We start from the raw sequence: 13,596 nt of genomic DNA, 5'->3' as shown, positions 1-13,596 counted from the left end.
GTGGGGCCGTTCCTAGGGGCAGATCACTCTAAGAATGTATAACAAATTTGCATCAAATTGAAAAAAATGCATTTAATTTCCATTTTTGCATCAGCTTTGCACTGCCTCGCAGAAAAATTTGTTTAACAAACGTCCTACGCTGATCCACTTTGTTCGACGTTTTGTTAAAAGTAGGGCTAGTTTTTCTGTAGGGTTTTGACGTCTTACGCGCAACGCAAAAACATTGCACGCAACGCAAAATACATTATGAATTTCTATTTTGATGGAAATAAATGCATTTAATTTCGCTGATTTTTAAAAATGCATCACAAGTGATTTGCCCCTAGGGTCGTTCACATATTTGCGTGTGTTCTTGGATGGTCACGTGGACTGTCATTCCGATGTTCTCCATATCACTAAAGTTCTTGGTACTGCTGGTACCAAGAATAGAGACTTGCGGAAGCGACCGATTCATGATTGCGCGAGAGCGTGAGTTAAGTTCATGCTTGAGACCGCATTTGAAAATTTATAGGTGCTGACACATTCACCTGGATATTATCATGTTTGTGAGATTGCAAGCGTAGGTGTGCGTGGATGAGCGCGAAGAACTCGAGCGTTTGTATGTTAACGTGTTTGTCGCGTGTATGCATTCAATTTTATAACCGTGTGTGCATTTGCATATTCGCGTGTTTTTAGATGATTGCGCGTGTCATGAATTCAATACTTAATTTTCAGTGTACGATTCAGATGGTAGAACAGAGTGAGTTCTCTCAAATAATTAGAGCTCCCGGTCATGTTACCATGGAACCTGTTGCTTAGTTGAAATGAGTGTCCTATATGAGTAGACCTATGCTACTAGGGCCGAGGATTGGGACTTGCGGACGCAACCGTTTCATGATCGCGCGAACACGGGCGTTTGTAGTTTCACTCCTAAGACCACGTTTGTGAATTTATAAATATGAATTTATTGCTAAAACGTTTACTTAGTCAGCGGGGTGCTATTCTGGTTACGAGATCGCGAGCGTAGATGTGCGTGGATGATCGCGAGGGACTCGAGCGTTTGTATGTCATCGTTTATGTCGCGTGTGCTAGCGTGTATGTAACTTCGTGTGTGTAAATAATTTTCTATAACCATGTGGTCATTCGCATATTCTTCAATGATCCCGCGCGGACCTTGAATCTGATGCTTAATTTTTAGTGTATGGTTCAGGTGCTGGAAGGGAGTGAGTTCTCACATTTCACTAGTGTTCCCGCCCATGTATTCATGGAACGTGTTGTTTAGTGGATATGAGCGTCATTTTTTTGATTGATCCAACTGAAGGCATGGACCTATGCTACTAGGGCCGAAGGTAATGAAGTTTCGGACATGACCGATTCATGATCGCGCTAGCGGGCGGTTAATGCTTTAGACCGCGTTTGCAAATGTATAGGTGCCAAAGCGGTTTATATATAATTTTGATACGCTGAAATTGTTGATATTAAACTTATTAAAAATAAACATTTACTATTCATTATGGTGACTCAAAAATATTTATTTTATCGAAATTGTTCATGAAATGTTTTTTATTAATTTTCGTGCGCTAAATCGTCTTTGATATAAATACTACAAACCTTCATTAGGGTGGCTGAAAAATAATTGTTGTGAGGGTTCAAAAATTTGTTTAAGGAAATTTTTGTAGGTTGAATTCGTTTTTTTGGTTATAAAATATTAGAAACTAACTTTACTACTTATTGGGGTAGCTCAAAAGTAAGTATTTTATCTTTTATAATGATTTTTTAGGGTCCGACGACGCCAGCCGAAATGTGTCCGAGCAAGCTGAAGATAATCGTCGAGGGTCTTTTCCCGAAGCACGATCCAACTATATGGCCACCGACACCGTACGGCGAAGAAGAAGGAACAAGCACGGATCGGCAAGTGACTAACGACGAGCTAGCAGAAGCATCGAAGCGCCTAAAATCAAAGAAAGCCCCTGGTCCGGATGGAATACCAAACGTGGTACTGAAAGCGGCGATCCTGGCATATCCGGACATGTTCAGGATAGGGATGCCTAAATGAAAGCAACTTCCCCGAAATGTGGAAGGTCCAGAAGCTAGTGTTGCTGCCGAAGCCAGGGAAGCCACCTGGCTACCCGACATCGTACAGGCCCATATGCCTGCTGGATACACTCGGCAAACTCCTGGAAAGGATAATCCTTAACAGGTTGACGAAATTCACGGAAGGTGAACGCGGGCTGTCCAAGATGCAGTTCGGTTTCCGCAAAGGAGCATCGACAGTGGATGCAATTCGGATAGTTCTTGAGAGTGCTGAGAAGTCATCTAAACAGAAGCAAAGAGGAGATCGATATTGCGCTGTGGTCACGATAGATGTGAAGAACGCGTTCAACAGTGCCAGCTGGGAAGCCATCGCTGCAGCGCTGCATAGAATGAGGGTTCCCGACTATCTATGCCAGATCCTGAAGAGCTACTTTCAGAGCAGAGTGCTGCTGTACGAGACGAGCGAAGGACAGAAGTCATTGCGTGTCACAGCGGGCTTTCCTCAGGGCTCCATTCTTGGTCCAACCCTTTGGAACGGGATGTACGATGGGGTCTTAACGCTGCAGCTACCTAGGAAAGTGAAAATCGTAGATCGGTTCAACGGATGCAGATCGACGTCGGAGGGCACGTGATTGCATCGAAACGTGCATTGAAGCAATTGGGAGTTATAATCGACGACCGGTTGAGCTTCAACAACCACGTTGATTACGCCTGTGAAAAGTCGGCGAAGGCAACGAACGCAATAGCGAGAATCATGCCAAACGTCGGCGGTCCGAGAAGCAGCACGAGACGTCTGCTATCTACTGTTTCGTCATCGATACTCCGATATGGGGTTCCTGCCTGGAGTGCTGCGCTGAAAACCAAGCGGAACCGTGAAAAGCTAAACAGGACATTCCGACTGATGGCCGTACGAGTCGCGAGTGCCTACAGAACAATATCGTCGGAGGCAGTATGCGTTATCGCCGGGATGATCCCCATCTGCATTACCCTGACGGAGGACGTGGAATGCTATCAGCGGAGAATTGCACGTAACGCTAGGAGACTGGTTCGAGCGGACTCGTTGGCTAAATGGCAACAGGAGTGGGACAACGCGGAAAAAGAAAGGTGGACTCACCGACTCATCTCAAATGTATCGGCCTGGGTACATAGGAAGCATGGAGAGGCGAACTTCCATTTGACGCAGTTTTTATCCGGGCTCGGATGCTTCCGGAAGTACTTGCATCGGTTTGGACATGCTTCGTCACCCCTTTGCCCGGAGTGTGCGACTGTGCAGGAGACACCGGAACACGTGGTCTTCGAATGCCCTAGATTCGAAGAAGTTCGCAGGGGTATACGTGGTATGACAGTGGACAATATCGTCGAAGAGATGTGCCGTGACGAACATACCTGGGACGCTGTCAACAGAGTGGTCTCGAGCATACTCTCCGAGATGCAGAGGAAGTGGCGAGACCAGCAAGAAGCCGCAAATCGGGTTTCGAGAGAAATTCCGCCGCCGGGGAACTCTCTAACTGTGTAGACTAGGTCCACCGCCGGGGACCAGTTGAGTAGTACGTGACGTAGCACCGAGTTGGGTCGTCGGGGCACCTGGGAACCGGACGTCAAGCTTCACCGGAATCGCTGAACCGACCTCGACATCCTACCGGGTAGCTCGTGAGTAGGCTAGATATACCGCCGGGGATTAGACCGAGTAGACCGCGTCGCAGAGCTAGCAGTGGGTCGTTGGGGCGCTGGTGAACCGGAAGTTACGCTCCAACCGGAATCGCCGGATAGACCTCAGCACCTACTGTATGGCCCATTGAGTAGGCTAGATCCACCGCCGGGGACTAGATCGAGTAGATCGGGACGACGCGGAGAGCTAAATGGCTCACAAAAACGAACATCGAAATCAGGAGAAATCTACCGCTCGGTTACAGGAGAATAGGCTAGATCCATTGTTGGGGACCAGACTAAGTAGTTCGCGAACAAGTGAGGGCGGGAGCTGAATGGCTCATCGGGAAAGTAGAGCGAAACGGAACGAGAGGAAGCCAAAGGGCTCAAGAAATTGTGGTGCTAAAACAAAAGAAGAATCGGTATCGGGAGAACCTCCTTCGCCGGGGAACTCTCCGTCGGCGTAAGCTAGTTCCACCGCCGGGGACTAGACTGAGTAGACCGCGACGAAATACCAGCAGTCGCAGGTCGTCGGGGCATCAGCGAACCGGACGCCCTGCTCCACCGGAATCGCCGAACTGACCTCGACATCTGGCTCGTTTTCGGGAGAACTTCTCTCGCCGGGGAGTAGGCTAGGTCCATCGTCGGGGACTAGACCGAGTAGTTCGCGAACAAGTCTGGTGCTCAACGTGTAAACGGCACTGAATGGTGCGAGAAGGGAGTTACGGTGCTAACTGGCACAAGGGAGCCGAAGGGCTCGGTGAATTAGACAGTCTGAAGTTTGCCGCCCAGACTGTATTCGTAGGGGAGGAGTACTAAGCCTCGGCTCACAGCCAGCTTTCCGACTGCCATGCAGAACTTGCCAGTCTGTGTGGATGGTAGAGAATTGGTGGTGTGTAGAGGAGTGGGGCTGTAACCCTGCGGAAGAAACGAACTAGTAAGTAGTTGAATTGGAGTGTGTGCTATGCACATAAAAACCCCTCCCCGAAGTAATGCCGTAAGGTAGTGCCGGGGAGGAATCAGGTTCTAGGCAAGAGCAGTGGTTTTTTAGCGGGTCGGGCGATGGCAGCCCAAACCCTATGGTAACATGTTGAAATGAATTGATTTACATCTCATTATGGTGCTTCAGAAATGATTATTTAGTTTTTACGAATCAAATAACCTAAAATGTCGCAAAAATGTCTCTGATAGCTCACCTGATACGAGAAAAATACTAGCGAGAATATCGCGTAACCTTCATATATGGACTCAAGTCCGGGCTTGTCCCGCTGTGCGGGCGTAAGTATGAAGGGATGATTGCAATTACGTGTTCGCGTTTGTAAACAGGTTTGTGTTACCGCGAAAGCCACACACGTTTGTACGTTTGGATTGAGAAATTTTGAGTGTATATGAGAGAATATGCAAATTATTGTGTTAGTGAGTATTAGTCTGAATTTAATTTAAGATATAGTAATAAAAGGAAAAATAAAATGCCGTATAAAGAAAAAAGGAAAAAAATAAGTAGAAGCGTATTAATTTGTTCGATATTATTTTTGGTACACATGAGTAGTGGAAAAGCAAACTACTAGAAGTACATCAAAAACAGACTAATGAAGTAGAGGAATAAAACACATGTAACATATAATTAAACTACTTCAACTCGTTTAAATGCCAGCAAATGATACTTATTTACCAATAACGACAATTGCATTCTGTGTGTCGGAACATCAATAGTACCTTAATTTATCCAATCCGATCTTCCCAAATGAATCGAACCGAATGCTCAAATTGAACACTCACTATTCCATCATATACGTCAGTGAGAGGGCATGCAGACGCGGTAGTGGTTTAAAAAAGACTTGTCGTCAGTAACGTCATTTACTTGCTTTAATGAGAATACCCCAATTACGATCTCAAAGCAACGTCGCGAATTGATTTTGTGCAAACACCTGGAAAATCCTCGACTCTCTCATCAGGACATCGGAAAACTACTCGGAATCGTGCAGTCAACGGTGGTTCGGGTTCGTTTAGGCGAAAGCCTTGTTGTCTCTTGCTGTAAGCAGAAGCCGTCTCCACTCCACCCGGTCCATTGCTGCTTGTCGCCAGCCTCGCAGTCTTCGAAGGGTCCGCAGATCGTCCTCTATCTGGTCGATCAACCGTGCTCGCTGTGCGCCCCGTCTTGTCGTCCCTGTGGGGTTTCCCTCAAGATCCATCTGCACCGGGTCGTCGTCCGAAATTCTTACGACGTGTTCAGCCCACCGCAAACGTCATATTTTTACGGTATGCGCGATGGATGGTTCTTCCAGCAGCTGATGCAACTCATGGTTCATTCGCCTGCGTCACGTTCCGTCTTCCATCTGCACGCAACCATAATGGTACGCAACACATAGTCCAGGTCTCGAGGTCGTAGAAAGCTACCGGTCTAATCAGCGTCTTGTAGATAATCAACTTCGTGCGGCGGCGAATTTTATTCGACCGGAGTGTCCTCCGGAGTCCAAAGTAGGCACGATTTCCCGCCAAGACCCGTCCCTGAATTTCTCTGCTGGTATCACTGTCGGCGGGTACCAGTGAGCCCAAATACACGAATTCATCGACCATCTCGAGTTCGTCACCGTCAATCCGAACTCGGGATGGGAGGTTCACATAGTCGTCTTTAGAACCTCTTCCTCTCATGTATTTTGTCTTCGAAACGTTGATGGCAAGTCCAATCCTGCTGGCATCAGCTTCTAGTCTCATGTACGTTTCCGACATCGCCTCAAAGTGTCGTGCCATTATGTCAATGTCGTCGGCGAAGCCAAGAAGCTGGATGGACTTTCTGAAGATCGTGCCACTCGTGTCTATCCCCGCTCTCCTTATTACACCTTCTAACGCAACGTTGAACAGCAGGCAAGATAGACCATCACCTTGCCTTGCAGTCGACGGTGAGTTGTGTGATTAAACGTTACTATGAAACTCTGACCACAAACGGAAGGTGAAATGCGGTCATAATGGATGTTCTATTAGTGGATGATGAACCTTATGTCAAGGCGGGCTGCCAGCAGCTTCCGGGGCTACTGTTCTTCACAGCCCAGCACAAGTTTGATGTTACGGGAGAAATAAGGAAGCAGAAACTTTCAAAGTTTGCCAATAAATACATGATTTAGCAAGCAATCTGCCCATGTGACAAACGGAGTTCGCCATTCGTGACTACCGGGACTGTAACTGGGGAGATCCACTTCAAGGAGTATCTACAGAAGCGTCTGCTTCCTCTGTTGAAGCATACAACGAATAATAACAATTACATCCGAAGTACGATTATAATTTCGCCAAGCTTCACACGAAATGATTCACATTTCATTTCAATATAATTTTATGCAATATCGAGTTTTCCTCTGATTGTATATCCGGTTGCTCGCCAAAATGAGAATAGCAAAACAAATTGAATTGATGACGCACATGCACACTAGCTGAAAAGACTCATCCTCTTACTAGTCAGTATGAAATAAATAAATATATGTAAGGCAAACAGCAAACTGCATTATGATTCATTTATTCGATGTACATTTTTTTCCGGTCAGGCATGTTCGGTTTGATAATTTCAAGCTTCATATTTTTATTGGAATCATACACGAAAATGTTCGATTAGAGATATCCGATTGCACATAAACATTGAGATAGACCAACTAATCTTGGAATCTACGAGGTTACGATGGGGTTGAAAACTGTATTTAATTTGGAGCCAATGTTTATTAAAGTTTGACACACAACAAAGAAGTCGGGTGTTGCAGCAATAAAAAAAAGATTCCCTCAGCAATGCTTCCTATAGGGTTGTCCGAAGCGATCCTATTTCAGCGAGTATAACTCGTACCGCCGGGAGTGTCTGCCACTAGCCTCGATAAGATCAATTCGGTTGATCGTTCAGCTCTGGTATTAACATTCAATATAAGCTGGAATTGAGCATGGCGCTATCTCGATTCATCACGCACTCATGAGTTTTGACCGGTTAAGTTAGAACCTGTGAACAGTTTAATAAGCACGTGCACGTGTTTAATTCCGTTTTCCCACAATTGTTTGCACTATAATGAGATGAGGTGGAAAGCTTTAGCCTCCACTTGTTCTGCGAGCTGTTACATTTTATGATTAGAAGTTGATCTCAAGCATTGGTACTACATTTCATTACGGAACTTGACCTTCCATAAATCAAACAAACCTCGCGGCCGATCTGAACAGTACAAGAGAACATACTTACATGAATAAAACAACTACGTTGACACAACAAATTCTGTCCGGGATGAGGTTTGAACATATGACGAACGGTTTGTGAGGGGCTCTAATCGACAGCACCAGGTTAGACATACAGTACCTAGTTAAATACAGTGCAACAATGCCGAACGTTGATTAGCTCTTAGAAAAGTTGCTGGCGCAATTCACAATAAATTCTATATAGTTAAGAACCCGGCGAAATAACGTAGGTCATCAACTATTTTCTGAACTAACAAGTTTTTAAATTTGGGTTAATTAGCTGTATCAGAAAAAATATCTAGTAAATGGAACGTTCTTTAAGGTTTTCTTTCCATTTTACTAAATTTGTTCAAAACAAGAATTTTGTTGTTTTTTGACCCCAACAGTTTGAAGACAAAAAGTTGGGCATGATTGAGCTATAAATTTATTCCGAAGAATCTAAAAAAAGAAATCACAGAGCATTCGATTGAAATGAAGAAATTTGGATTTAGTAATTGAAGCAGACTGTAATCTTCCCGTTTCTTCACGAATTAAGATACTATTTACCCAGTCGAGTGAATCCTTCTTCAGTGATTTTTAACATTCTCCGAACACGTCAAAAATAACCTGTATGGATGATAAGCATGAAAGCACATATCATACGCAAGTAATTTGCTTTGCCATAGGCTAATATAAGATAGGCGCACAGCGAATTGAATTCATTATCATAGAAATCTCTTAAAATAATTAATTAAAAACAGTAGTGCATGAAAAGTTTCACGAAGAAACCAATCCCGAAATCCGAATTACCCTTAGAACTCAAATCGAGCTCACGTTTTAAGACTGACTAACGCTATTTAGAGAAAAGAGAATTTTTGATAACATTATTCTGTAAAATTTCATGCACAAGAAATCCACCAAATTAACCATACAACAAATGAAAACAATTACATCCGAAGTACGATTATATTTTCACCAAGCTTCGCACAAAATGATTCACGCTTCAGTTCCATGTAATTTTATGTAATGTCGAGTTTTCCTCTGATTGTATATCCGGAACTTAAAAATTAGTCATTCATTAGTGGCTGAAATAGTTAATTATCTATAGAATAGAAACATTTTCGATTTTCTATTCATGTAGTAAGATTTTGAGCAACCGAGAATTAGTGCAAAAGCTTTTATTTGGTAGAACTTTTCTACAACTGATAGTCTAACTGCCAAACATCGGATCAACTGGAATTTTTGGTTAAGGGGAGATTCTCATTCAAAAATTTGATATTTTCTTTGCATTTTTTGAAAGGTATAAGTGCGTAAGAAGGGGTTTTTCGATCCGTACATAAACAAAGTTTCTACAGGCTATTGTCCGAAGCGGCGTCCTGACCGCCATGGACCGTTGTCGGCTCGAGACGCGCGTCTCAGGTTGAAACCTTTTCATGGCATTATGCACGTTCCCAGAAAGTCGCTTTGCACTGTACATTAGAGTGGCTCGAAAATGACATTTTTCAGCACTGCACTTTTTGAGTTCCTTTTGTGGTCCCAAATGCTTGTGCAATGTTTGGGAGCGGTCGGTTGCTTCCCGGGTTTGCGCATTGCGTTCAAAGTTTGTATGGGATTTTATATGGGGAAATAAATTATTTTGCATTTACGTTAATAAAGGTCACTATTTCACTCAATATAAAAAACCAGATTTATAAAACGATAATTCAAACCTTGGTTAACAAGTTTGTCGAAGACAGTAACCAGCTACGAGTTTTCAAAAAATAGTTATAACGATTTTAAAACTTATTGTTCAATCCAAATGCAGAAATTAATTATTTCTTCCAACACTGTTAGTACACCACAACACCGATACTTTAAACATGAATAAATGAGAATATGTTCATCGCAGAGACTTGGTACCTTTGAATGAAATGTTCAGAATGAATTGCTGAATAACATAGACGTAGTCAGATAATGAAAACAAGAGGGGGTGTGGCTTGTGTACTCCCCAGTTCCCTGTTTAGATGGTTTAGTATAACATAAGGAGCACATCTTCAACGCAGGTTTAAACCACCGAATTAAAAATTAATCTTACGTGTTTTAGTGCTACTATTTAAGGGCTCTACTGTTATCTCATTTAAAATGGTACAGCGGTTTATAAGTTTTACATATTTTAAAACCCTATTTCTTTGCCGTTCAGAGTCAGAATTTTAAAAAATGCATATCCTTAGATTTCTTGAAGTTTCGGAATTATTTCTATTGACGTTTTCGTTTGAGAATCTAGGAACGAAACCAGGATAGTTATTTCAAACAAGCGTTTTTTGATGAAATTGAGTTAGGTTCACGCAATACAGAGGTGATGCTGGCGAACCAGAAATATACTTCAGGTTAGAACCCAACGCGATTTCCACACCTGAGTTAGTTTTTGCCCCAAGTAAAAACAACACATAAATTTGTAGGTGTAAGCTCTAAATATTGTAATTTTTTTTCCACAACAAAGATTACAATCTGATTATGATTCATATTTGGGTCAGTGTTGGAAAAAGTAATCAATTTCTGCATTTGGATTTTACCATAAGTTTTAAAATCGTTATAACTATTTTTTGAAAACTCGTAGTTAGTTACGGTCTTGGACAAAGTTGTTAACCAAGGTTTGAACTATAGTTCATGCTGGTTTTTCATATTGAGTGAAACAGCGATCTTTAATAACGTAAATGCAAAATAATTAATTTTCCCACATAAAATCCCACTTTGAACGCAATGCGCAAACCCGGGAAGCAGCCAATTGCTACCAAATTTTGCACAGGCATTTGGGACCACAAAAGAAACTCAAAAAGTGCTGTGCCCGCCAGTTTAAATCATTTTGAAGTTTTCCCATACAACCACGAGCCACTCTACTGTACATGTGTACAGGTCTCGAGAACGTATTTCCCGGCTTGATCGGTAGAAGCATCACAGACTAATCGTTAGTTATCATACAACCATAGAAAACGGTGAAAAACGAAAAAATTTGGTCAAAATTGTTTAAGTTACATTTTAGTCCGCCATATTGGAATTGCCAATTTTTTATTGCGATACATTTCAACCCAAATTCGTGTTCATAAATCACACTTTTATTCTCTATTTTGGCTGAAATATCACTTATTTTTTGGTATGGGTTTGCCATATTGGATCGGTCATTTTGAATTTCGGAAAACTGATTTCTGATTCGTAATCTGCGATGTCCAAAATCCATAATTTCATGCTATTATTGCAAAATATTGATATTCTCCACGAATAAATAATCAAAAAACTTTATGGTGGGGAGGGGTAAGGTTTTCAGCGTGATAAAAAACTTTGCTTCGCGATTTTTTTTTAGAAAATTATGTGAAGCGAATTTATCAAAACTTTTGTACATTATAATGTATTAGTTCAATAACATTACGTAATTTTTCTATGCAATAATATCGACAATCGACTCGATAGCGAGTTAATTATTCTATCAATACTGACACGCTCATAGCCGTAAAAAGGAGAAAAAAAAACAAAATTTTAACTCAAATGAGCTTAGTCGAAAAAGGTTGGTAAGTAGATGATGGAGATTGATGATTGAATCCATTTAAATTCATAATGGAGGCTTCCGGTTAGCATAAAACGCTAGAAACTAATATCATTATCGGGTTCATTTGAACAGCGGCAAGAAGCCAGTAGTTGATGAAAGGAGCTCAAATGGTGGCTTCCGGTTAACATAAAACACTAAAATGCGATGCGTTCAAATAGAGTGACCACCTGATCTAAAATTCGCGCCAATTCTAAGGGGTCTGTCCTAGCAAGCCCCGTTTTGACACCTCGTGTGTATCAATCAGCTCAGCAATCCAGAGCTAAAAGACTGGGCGACACCGACAACGACGAGGATAGCACGTTACACAGCCTGGCGAAACTTCTGTGTGGAATGGAAAATTGTAACTCTGGTACAAATTCAGTTGCCTCCGGAACCATCGCGAACGACGGACGAAAGTTCTAGTTATATCTTTCGGGAATTGTCCCGCAGGTGCCTGAAGGCACTGTACTGCAAATAGCGCATACGAGAGTGGTTTCTGAAGAAGTGAAGGCAGACAAGCTGGATCCTTGAAGCAGAGAAGTGCTCACGCTGAACTTTGTATCGTTTAAGATGGGCATGCCAGTTAGTCTTAACGCAAAAGCTATGTCAGCGGAGTGGCAAATTAGTGGTATTCGGTTTCACGAATTTAAGGATACAGGACGAGTCAGTCTAAATTTTTGCAGAACACCGCACACCTCAACTCCATCCCTGATCACTGTGGAGACGCCCCTAACATCCAAGTAAGCTCCGATTCTCATCGATCCATTTATACCACCAACTTGACATCTGCAGATTTCCCGTTCGTCTACTACCAGAATGTCCGTGGAATGAGAACAAAAACTCAGATCTTCTTGATTGCCCTTACTTCCTGCGATTACGACATTATTGTTCTCACCGAAACATGGCTGTGTGATGATATATTAAACTCCGAGCTTTTTTTTACCAGCTTTTTTATCTACGTGGTGGAGGTGATGTTCTTATTGCGATAAAAAATCTTACTGGGACTGAACTAAAAATGCCTGGATCTGAATGTTTGGAACAAGTTGTCGTACACGTTTCCCTGCCAGGCCGAGCAAATTCTCATGGACGCAGACAGACTATAATCCCTTTAAAAGACCATAAATAGGCCCGTGTCAAGTTTCACAACCACCAAAAACCACCATAAAATGGTCTTAATAACCTATAAATACACCAAAATATGGTTTTGTATGGGATCTATCTGGCCACAGTGATGGTGTTTTAATGGGCTGATCCCTATCAAAACACCATGCAATGAAGGTGAAATTGGACCATGACCTTGTATTATGGTATTATGGACTTTTCGTTTGCTCGGATTTATTTGCTGCATTTATCTGAATCCAAACAGCGATCCTGGCTTGTGTAACATTCACTTCTCTGCGGCCAACAGCATTACTGACAACGCCAGCAGCCGAGACAATGTACTAGTTGTATGTCACTACAACCTCTCTCTTCTCAGGTGGTTTTTCGTTGACGATCTTAGGTGCTACATTCCAGAAAATGTGACATCAAAGCAAGAGACGGCCATCACAGAAACGTGGTCTCTGATGATCTATATCAAATCTCCTCTGTTAGCAACGTGAACGGACGGACGCTCGATCTAGCCTTCGTCAATAATACAAACGAGTTCGTATCCGTAACGAAGGAAATACTCATAATATTGGAAACTACGGTGGAATCTTGCTTCTGAATTGTCTGGCCAAAGTTTTGGAAAAGTTTGTTCACAATGCGATGTACGCTGCATCTTCAAACATAACGAACGTCAGCACGGATTTATAAAGAAACGCTCGACCACTTCGAACTTGATGACATACACAATAGTTTCAGCCATCGAGAAGCGTCCAGGGCCGGCAGATAGCGTGGGTAGTATGGGTAGTACTACCCACTCGAAAATAACCGAGTGGGTAATCACCCACTCGAAATTTTGGACCTTCTCATAAATTTGAAATCTGCCACGTATGCATCTCGGGCACACATTTGAAAATATCGATGTAAGACAATTCCATTTGCACAAACACACAGCAAGTGACTTAATGTAAATGTAATTCAAGTGTGTTTATTACGAAAATGAGACATATTCCTATTCTATTACCCTCACTCGATGCATACTACCCACTCTGGCTAAAAGTGTGACGCCGGCCCTGGAAGCGTCAGCAAGTTGATGCAATATTGATTTCGCT

Source organism: Topomyia yanbarensis, chromosome 2, assembly GCF_030247195.1.
Source record: "Topomyia yanbarensis strain Yona2022 chromosome 2, ASM3024719v1, whole genome shotgun sequence".
Classification (NCBI taxonomy): domain Eukaryota; kingdom Metazoa; phylum Arthropoda; class Insecta; order Diptera; family Culicidae; genus Topomyia; species Topomyia yanbarensis.
Note: the sequence above shows the minus strand (reverse complement) of the source record.